This window comes from Emys orbicularis, chromosome 19, assembly GCF_028017835.1.
Source record: "Emys orbicularis isolate rEmyOrb1 chromosome 19, rEmyOrb1.hap1, whole genome shotgun sequence".
Taxonomy (NCBI): domain Eukaryota; kingdom Metazoa; phylum Chordata; order Testudines; family Emydidae; genus Emys; species Emys orbicularis.
The window spans coordinates 22,652,771-22,662,700 of NC_088701.1; positions in this window are offsets into that span (position 1 = coordinate 22,652,771).

Here is a 9,930-nt window from a genome sequence, read left to right on the forward strand (position 1 = left end):
CACCTCCAGTAGTAGAGTGGGTTGTTCCAGCCCCCAGCTTGTGTGTGTAGCCTGCCCTTCCTCTGCCCATGGAGCTGAACAGAGGTTCCAGGCCTGCCAATCACCTCCCACTCTGACATCCTTTTGCTGGACCTCCCACCCTGCCCCGCTTCCATTGTCTCGTGATCAGTGACCCTAGTTCTTTTTGGGCCTCTCCCCTTTTCAGGAGCTCCCTGCCCCACTGCACCCAAATACACCCACACCCTTTGCCAGTCCTGGATGGAGTGAGAAATTAATAGAGAAAACTTGGTAGCTGCAAATATTTAACTCTATAGCCCAGCAACCCCAGTGAGGCAGGGAGCCCAGCATTTCTTACAGCATGTGCTAGTAGCCGGCTCTGAAATCACTGTCTCAGGGGGAACACAGACCCCCGCCCGCTCGGGGAATCATCCCTCTTATACAGAGGAGGAAACTGAGGCACAGAGAGACGAATTAGTGGCAAAGGCAACAGCAGAGTTAGGAACAGGAACCAAGTCCCAGCTATAAATCTGATTGTGAGAGCGGGACCAGACTCTCATCAGGATCAAGCCCACGCCCCACCCATCTATCGAATCAGACTGCTTTACTCAGTGAGTGTGGGGAAAATCCAGGGGGTGTCCTTATGGAGTCCTAGGGGTTGGAGACCAGTTCATCCACAATCTAGGTAGGCCCAGAAAGAGCAGTTTTCCTCTCCCTTTGTCTCCCCAGGCCCTCAGCATCAGACGCTCTCAGCTGCGGTCAGAGGGCACAATAAAAAGCCTCTGCACAGAAGGGTGCTACCCACATTCCCTGCGGGAGAGGAAGTTTGGAAGGGTCCTGCTGGAGTGGGAGAGCAGAGGTGAGGCAGTGTTGCAGCAAGTGGCATACCAGACCAAATGGCCTGATGGTTTGATCCCGGACAGCAGAGGAGGGCACTGGGCTAGGCGGAGGCCAGCAGTCAGATCTGTAACTGCAGGAGATTAACGATTTATTATACCCCATTTCCCCTCCCCACCAACCCCCTGTCCAGTCATGTGTTTGCCACACGTAGCGTATCAGACCATATGGGCAGTGCCCTTGGTGTCATCTCAGTGCATTGCCCAGCGTAGCACTGAGCAGCAGCGTGCTCACACCACTGAGGACAACGCTCTCAGTAAACCCCAATCCCAGCTGCGTCGGTCCAGGGGCGGAGAATCCACGAATGACTCCGAGCTCAGGGGCGAGCATGTAACTCAGGAGTCACGTGTGCATGGAAAGGAGACCACGAAGACTCCAGCCCGGTCTCCCAAAGCTGTATTGGCTCTGCAGGGTTGCAGTTTTCCGTTCATAAACCAGGCACACGTGGCATTGAAGATGCAGAGAGGAACAGGCGCCAGTGACATTTTTAGAGTGGCTGGTATGACCCTGACGTCCTGAGCAGGAAATGCATCGTTGTTGCCTTTCGCAGCTGGGGCAGCAGGATTCTGACACATAAGGACCATATTGCTACCTTACCAGATGCCAGACAAAACTGTGCTTAATGAATTAAATGTCTTCAAACTTAGTTCTTTCTCACCTTTGTAGCTTGGTTGATTTTCCATTGCAGTTATTCCACTCTACCCAACTCCAGCGGTTACGGGCCGAAGGGCGATTCTTGCCTGCACTTTAGGACTATGCGACATAGCGGGCCTACTCCAATATAAGTCCCTGTTGCTGGGATACGGAGCTAGTGCAGGTCTGACTTCAGTGCCCCAAATATGGGCCTATATTTTTAGAGACGAAGGCTGTGAGTTCTATTTCCCACGCTGCTAGTGATTAACAGGCCACCTTGGAGAGCATTACCTGAAGGTTACTCAGAGCCTGGCTCTAGACAGCATTGTAAGGAGCGTTGTCGCCTGTCCTGTTTTTTTCCAGATTTGGCCTTGAGTCAATGAGCGTGCTCCACGTTTGCAGCGCATTGGTGCGGGGCCGCAGGAGGAAAGGGATTATCCCAAAATGATGTGAGAAATTCCCTAAATGTCACGCGGGGGTTGAGGCGTGGTGTGATGACATCCCCACACAATGACATCGTGACACAACAGCTTGCATTTCAGCACCACAATCGAGTGATAGTCGCAGGTGCTGTGCTGTGGCGTCTCGCTGACTCCCATAATGCTTTGTCACCATATCTTCACATGATGTCATAATGCGTCTCAGCACCACAGCGAGGCTCTGAGGCGCCACCTTGATACTTCGTCCTGACCGGACGCCTTGTCATTGGCCATGCCACAGTGAGGCTGTGAGGGGCTGCCGTGTCATTGGCCGTGCCACAGCGAGGCGGCGAGGCGACACCGTGTCATTGGCCACGCCACAGCGAGGCTCTGAGGCGCCACCTTGATACTTCGTCCTGACCGGACGCCTTGTCATTGGCCACGCCACAGTGAGGCTGTGAGGGGCTGCCGTGTCATTGGCCGTGCCACAGCGAGGCGACACCGTGTCATTGGCCACGCCACAGCGAGGTGGCGAGGCGCCGTTGTGTCATTGGCCGTGCCACAGCGAGGCTGTGAGGCAACGCCGTGTCATTGGCCGTGCCACAGCGAGGCTGTGAGGTAACGCCTTGTCAGTCGCTGTGCCAGAGCGAGGCTCTGAGGCGTCACCATATGATTCAGCCCATTCTGGGCTGAACTGAATATATGTTGCCCCTTCCACCCTCCCGCTCAGCCCGGGTGGGGGAGGGGAGGGGGCAATCCCATTGGGTTACACTGAGTTTTCAGGCATTTGATTTGGACACCTATACCCAGGCTCCCTCCCTCCGCCATTACGTACCCCCCGTCTAGGCCCCGCCCATCTCACCACCCTGGCCAATAGCCTAGCGCGGCGCGGCGCGAGGGGGCGGGGCGATGTTAATGACCTCCCCGCCGGGCGGGCCGTCGCCGCCAGCGCGCTCCGCCCCCTTCGCTGTCGCGGCTGCGAGGACCCCTCCCCCCACCCCCGGGCGCCGCTCCCTCCTCGGCCGCCTCCTTCAACCTTGGTCCCGCCGCCGGCCCAGGCCCCCCGAGCGAGGCGGCTGCAGCACCCGGCTCCCCGCGGCGCTCGGACCCCGCCTCCGCTCGCCATGACCTTACTGACCGCCGGCCGCCGGGCGGCCGCGCGCCTGCTGGGCGCCAAGGTGAGCCCGGGCCCGGGCCGCGCGCTGCGGGGGGGCGCGCGTCTCCGGGGGTCACGTGGCGGGCGGGGGGGTCCCGCAGCTGGGACAGGCTTTTCCCCCGGGGAATGGCACCCTGGAAAGGGGGGGCTGGGTAGCACCCTCAGTTTCCAGGGCCCCCATGTGCATGGGGGGGGTCGTGTTGGCCGGGGGTCGTGTTGGCCGGGCTGAGTCGTGCTCCGTGGCCCCCCCAGGCTGCAGCCACTCATCCCTCCCCACTGGTGTCGGGGGGGGCCGCGCAGGGCACGGCTGCTCTGCCCCCCCCCATCGCCGGGGAGTCGGCTGGGGGCCCCCGAAGCGCTGAGCTCTCGCTTCCTGGGGTGCGAAGGGCCCTGGAGCCTCCCACCCGAGCTCTGTGCCTCTGTTTCTCCCCAGAGCGGGCCCTGGCCTGGCCTCCCTCCCCGACTGGGCTGGCTGGGAGTTAAGTGCCCTTCCCGGGTGCCTGAACCCCCCTGGTGCCTGAACCTCTTAGGGTGAGGCTCTGGGGTTCGTGGGGGGGAAGCCAGGTGCCTGAACCCCTTAGGCCGAGGCACTGCTTCGTTCCGTGCAGCCCCAGCGGGGTGTAGGGTTCGTGGGGGGGAAGCCAGGTGCCTGAACCCCTTAGGCTGAGGCACTGCTTCGTTCCGTGCAGCCCCAGCGGGGTGTAGGGTCCGACCCCCACAGGCCCGGTAACTACCGAGTGACCTCGCCTGGCTGGCAAAGTTTAGTTTCTAGCACCGCGGTTTCGGTGGGGCGCGTGGAAGAAGCGCAAAACGGTAACGGTGGCTTTCCCTGTGAGCCGAACGAAGTCACGGAATCTCAGCCGCCGGCGTCTTCTCCGGGCCGGGTTATGCGCTGTGGTTCCTTGGACCTGGCTCGCAATCGCGTAGCTGGAGGGAGGCTGTTCACGCCCCTCTGACGGGAGAGGGGCAAAGGGGGGCCCGAGGCGATATCTTTTATTGAACCAACTTCTGTTGGTGAGCGCGACCAGCTTTTGAGCCGCCCGGCGCCCTTCCTCCGGTCAAAGGGACATTCAGCCAGTCTGGCTCGGACTCCCGCCCAGTTGAGTTTCATCACAATCCCCTTCAGCAGTTTATCGAGCAGCACTTTTATTTTCGGATGATTTTTGACTTGCCCGCAGCGTTTACCAGGGTGTTCTCCTTGGCTCCTTCGCCGGGTTTCATCGCTGAGGATCAGAAAAGCCAGGCAGGGACTCGGGAGCTCTTTGGGGCCTGGCTGCTGCGGGGGTGGGATCGGAAGTTTCGTTGGTATAGCAAGGCAAGCGAGCAGAGGAAACTGAACAGATGACCAGAGTCCTAGAAAGCTAAAATTAGCACGTTCTTCGGTCTTTGATTGAAACAAAAGCCAAATGAGCCAAGCTTATGGTGACCGGGGTAAACCCTTCAGCTTTAGTCTTCTAATCCCGTCTCTCCTTGGGTTTTGTTTTCAGCTGGTTGCCAAAGGAGGGGGGGGAAATACAACCTTTGTTAATGTCCAGGAGTGTCCCTGCACTTCTTGCATCTTCCTCACCCCTAATTCTGTTACGTCTGCGTCGGGTGATTTACTGTACTATCCGAATGCTGAGCATGAGGACGGAATAACAAGCGTGATCGGGGTGAGCATGTGACTGGGAAAAACACTGGAAGCAGTGGTTGAGTCCAGCTGTGTTTAGGATGTGGGGGATGTTCGTAGTTTCTGTGCTACAGGTGCCCAAATTTTGCCCATCTGAGGGCCACATTAACATCCTGCCAGGAGGCTCTTCCCCCGTCCCTGACCGCCACCCATTGCCGCTGCCTGTCTTTAATCCAGAGGTAGGAGCTCTGGAAGGAAGGCCCAGCCAGGCCTGCAGTGCTCCATCTTGAGCCAAGTGGCCTGGCTGCGTTGCATGCTGGGAGCCGTAGTTTTGGGTCGTCTCTCTCTTAAAGATGGAGGCGGCTGCAGTGTAGAAGCCGGGGATACTTCGGCTGCCCTGGCCTACTCAGACATGGCAGGTGAGGAGAGCAGGAACGTAGGTGAGTTTTGCTAGCTACCAGTCGTGCGTCTCCCACAACTTCAGGCACGAGCAGAAGAGGAGCGTCAGGAGCTGATTCCTGATTAGCTCGCGTTCTGTGCGGACAACTCCTGTACGGCCTGATTAGGAGCTGGCGGCTTTTAAATGCCGAACTGAATGTGGGAGTGGGTGATAAAAAGCTGGGCCTGCGGTTGAGTAACGGTTGAAAAAACCCCACACTTGTGGCCCTGAGACACCTGCCCAGCACCTCCTGGGTCTGCATTTGCTCGGCTTTGCTAACGCAGCTTTGTGGCTTTACCCTCCTCCCGCCCTCTTTCCCCACTTCGGCATGTCCTTGAATAGTTCCATAATTCCTGGAAATTAACCTCTGGGGCAGGTTGGTACTCGGGAGATGCAGTTTGGCCCAGTGAATATAGGACACTGGTGTGGGAGCCAGGGGCCCTGGCTTTGCCACTGACTTGCTGTTTGACCTTGAGCAAGTCACTTCCCCTTTCAGTGCCTTGGCTTTTTTCCCCTTCCCACCCATATCTGGCTGTAAGAGCCAATGGGCCTCGCAGCACTACAAATAGATCACCCTAACCTTCCCTGTGGAATGTTCTCCGGGGCGTGCCAGGTCCATCTGTGGAGGTCACCGGAGGAGCTGGCGAGTGGTGAGACAACGGCAGTTTTTAGCACCCGGGGCTGCACAACTGGGAACTGGGCTCGACCTCTCCGCTTGTGAGCTCCTGGGGTCGGAGTGTGCATTGTCATGGCTGGGCCTCCTGCAGCCTGGCAATGTGGAAATCCATTGGGGGGAGGGATGAGACGCCCGGGGGAGGGGGGGTGAGCGTAGGAGGGGATGAATGAGAGGACTGGGCGGGCATCGAACTGAAGCTCTGAAAGCGAAGAACCTTGCCAGCAAGCCTGTGGGGTGTGCGAGGTCTCTACCCACTGACTCATGTACAGCCCAACTCCCCTGTGGGCCTTCTGACCGTAATCTGGTGCTGCCACCACCCCACCAATCAGCCCTCCCCGGGAATTGCAATAGTGGGGATCCGTCACCAGTCGCCACCGTGCCACTTGGCAGGCCTGGCAGCTTTAACCTTGTGATCTTGCATTGCATTGGGAGTGTTGGGGTAAAGGTCAGGCTCTGGAAGAGGAGAGTGGTGTTTCCAACAAGCAATTCGGAGTTACCAGTTCGGGGACCCAAATTCAAGGGCAGTCTCTGACACTTTAAACATCTGTACAAGGAACGAGGTTGCAGGGCTCTGCTAAGAGATTTGGCCCTAAAGCTCTGTGGTCTTGGTGGAAGGCCTGCGCCCTGCATTAGGAAGGAGGTGCCCTGTCAGAGGGCTCTCTGCAGCTGTTGGGTCGCGGGTTCCAGCTGTGAACGGACACTGTCTGCCATTATGGAATCTGACCCCGGGATTCCCAGCAGAGATGGGGATGGAACCCAGAAGTCCTGGCTCCTAGTCCCCTCGCTCTAAACTATGCGGCTTGTCCAGTGCCACCTGCACACCAGCAACGCGTGTGAGGCTACGTGCGAGGTGGGCGTACAAAGAACGCTCCTGTGGTCCTAGGAGATCTCCGTCTCCTATCCTTGCTGGGGGAACAGGCTCTGTTCGAACTGTCCCATTGTCTGGGTCAGGATTCACAAGAAAAGGGACGGAGCTCAGATATACTTGTAATTCCTCTTGCCCTGATGTGCTAAACAGTGCCTTTTAACTGGAACCAGAAACCAATTCTCCGTGGTAACCATAACAGCCCTGAGTGTTTCCTGCTGATGTGATCACTTTAATCCTCTTAGCGAACCACTCCCCAGGCCTGGAAAGACTCCTCTGTGGGCAGCAAGTGGTCCCATTTCACACACCCCTCTCTGTCCCTTGCTGCCTTCTGCTCCGTACCACCTCCGCGTCCAGTGATGCTATCAGAGCTTGAGATCCACCTGCAACATGGTTCTTGTTCCGTGCATGTGACTGATGTCCGAGAAGCAGCCTGGGCTAGCGGGTAGGGCCCCAGACTAGGAGTCTGGAAACCTGAATTCTGTTCCCAACTCTGCCACTCGCTTGCTGTGCGACCCAGGGCAAGTTGTTCCCCTCCACACGTCTTCTCTCTCTAGACGGGCAGCTCGTGGGGGCGGGGAGCTGTGTGCGCCCTGTCCGCACAGACTCTCCGGCTAGTTTAACCCTTTGTCTTTCTCCTTCCGCTATCTGTGTCCCAGCCCCAGGCTGGGCTCCTGTTGCTTTCATCTCTGAACCAATGTGCAAAACGATGCTGCTCTTGAGCTGTCTGAAACATTGGATAACAATAAATCCCTTCCTTGGAGAGGCTTGGAAACAGGTTTCCCATCTTGCCCCTCTACCCTTTCCTCTGGGAACCTCCAACTTGCAGGGTGGACTGAGCAAAACCCCTTTTAACGCTGCCCTGGATTTCCCAGCTTAACCCCTCGGAGGGTAACAGCTGCTGCTCTGTCCTTCCCTTGCCCTGCTGCGCTGATGGATTGCAGCAGGCGATCTGAGTACAATGTGCAGCCCTGCCGCTGCTGCTTGCTCCAGGTGTGTCCTCCCCTGGGCCCGTCCTGGGGAGGAGAGAGGAACGTGCTGGTCCAGTCAGGTCTTGGCGTCTCAGCAGCGACTGCCCACAAAGGAGGTCAGTTGGTGTTCATTTAAAACAATCCTCGTGCCGTAGGGTTAAATCTTTGCAATAAGGCAGACTCTGGGTGGAGGCCTTGGGAGGGGCGGGGGGGTGGGATGCTGGGCATGGGGGAGATGGCCCAGAACGCGTTCCTGTTCGGCTAACTCCGGCTCCCCCGTGATGAGAGACGTCTGTGACTCGACTTCCTTTGTGCCGCCCGGCTGGCTGGGAAGAGAACTAGGAAAATGGAGCAAAGCTCAGGGCTATTAACTGCTCTGGTGGATGGAGTTTCATTCCTAGTTCAATCTGGGGTTTGTGGGTCTATCGCTTTGTGCCATCCGCTCAGCTCACGTAGACTTTGCAGCAGTGTCTGGAACTGCCGAATCTTCCCAGCCAGCAGGACCGAATGGAAAAACCGAGTCACTTGTGAGCTCTACCAGTGCCGTCCCTCAGGGACCCTGTGTGTTCCACAGAATCGACTGTCTGGTGTGGGGAGGGCGACCAGACAGCAAATGTGAAAAATCGGGACAGGGCATGGGGGGGTATAGGAGCCTATATAAGAAAGACCCCCAAAATTGGGACTGTCCCTATAAAATCGGGACGTCTGGTCACCCTAGGTGTGGGGGAACCTCGTTACAGCCCGTGGGGACACAGGTCTGTCCCATCTAGGCTACAGCATGGCTGAGTAGCTGGGACGTGTGGTACCAGTTGACCCAAGATAGGAGGCAGCTTTGTCTAATTGCTAAAGCAGGGCAATGAGTCAGAGCCAGGCTTTATTCCCAGCTCTGCCCTGACTGGCGACGTGACTTCAGACCAGGCCCTTCCTGGCTGTGATGGGGGTGGATATTCCCCCCCCCCCCCCCTTCGGGGCCCTGGGATGGAGCTAGCAACCAGCTGTTTAAAACTAGCTGTGCCAATGTGCTGTTCTTCCCGCCCACCCCCAGGTGCCTGGAGCCCAAGGGTCACCCTCCCCCAATAACTTATTCCTCCCCCTTCCATGCTGGAGGAGACACCCAAGGAGGAAGTTGTCTCCAGGGTAAGGTTGTGCTTGACACTGGCGTGGCCTGTGGTGACTCCGCACTGCAAGACTTTGCACCATGCCTGGCGGGTGAATCACCAGCGGGGACCTGTTCTGGGCTAGCAGGGAGGGCAGGGCTCAGACTGGCACGTGGCGGTGGTCACAAACCACTGGACGGAGGGGCGCCGGTGGCTGCCCCCTCTCCGGTTGTTTGTGTTTGATCATCAGGGGAGATTGCAGGGCCCTCTGGACCTCTCGCCCCGCCAGTGTTGACAGGGGCGGCTGGCAGCCCTCTCCCAAGGCTGAGCGCGCCCCCGCTTGGGTTCGTGTTGAGCCGGGTTCGTGGCTGTGGGGCTGTTTTGCAAGGCGAGCACAGGCCGGGTGTGAGGTCTCTGGAGTTCCCTGGGACTGTCAGCGGAACCATCCGCTCTTTAGCGTCTGCAGAACAGCACGTGTCGGTCTCGCTGCTGGTCCTGAACCAGATGTGAATCCAAGAGGCCCCGAGCAGCATGGCGCAAAGGGGCGACTAGCGTAGCCTGCAGACGCGTCCGGTCTCCTGGCTTTGTGACCCCCCCGCCCAGCTTGTCCGTTCCAGCCCCTTGGTGTGTTTCAGTGGGACGCCTTTCAGGCTGAGCTAGACCAGCGCGGCTGCTCTCTGCTAGAAGAGCCTTGATCTTTTAAATAAAAGCACCTGTTCGCATAAGAGGGTGAGCTCCGGGCTAGGAGCCAGGCTCCAGGCTCTGTTCCCCACGCTGCCGCTTCACCTCGGCTTCGGTCACCCCGTCTGTAAGGAGAGAGAGAGAGAGCAACTCGGCGGCCGTGGTAAGGTTAGACGCGAGGAAGGCGTTGCTACGAACGTCGTCAAGGAGAGAAGTTGGAGATCGCTTCTCGTAGCGAAGGGAATAGCTGGGTCACGGCTTCTTCTGTCCACCCGCTGTCTGCAAATATAAACACACCCCCCCCCCCCCCCCCGGCTCCCTCGTGGGTGAATTTGCCAAAGAGCGCCTCCGGGTCCAGGGGAGGGATGTCTGCTGCTTCTGTACAACCTGTGTGGCCTGTTCTGGGACCCACGCCACTTGTTTGAAAGCATTTTCGGTTTGCTCAGAACAACCTCCCTGAACTTGGGCGTCTGATCTGGGACCGGCTGCT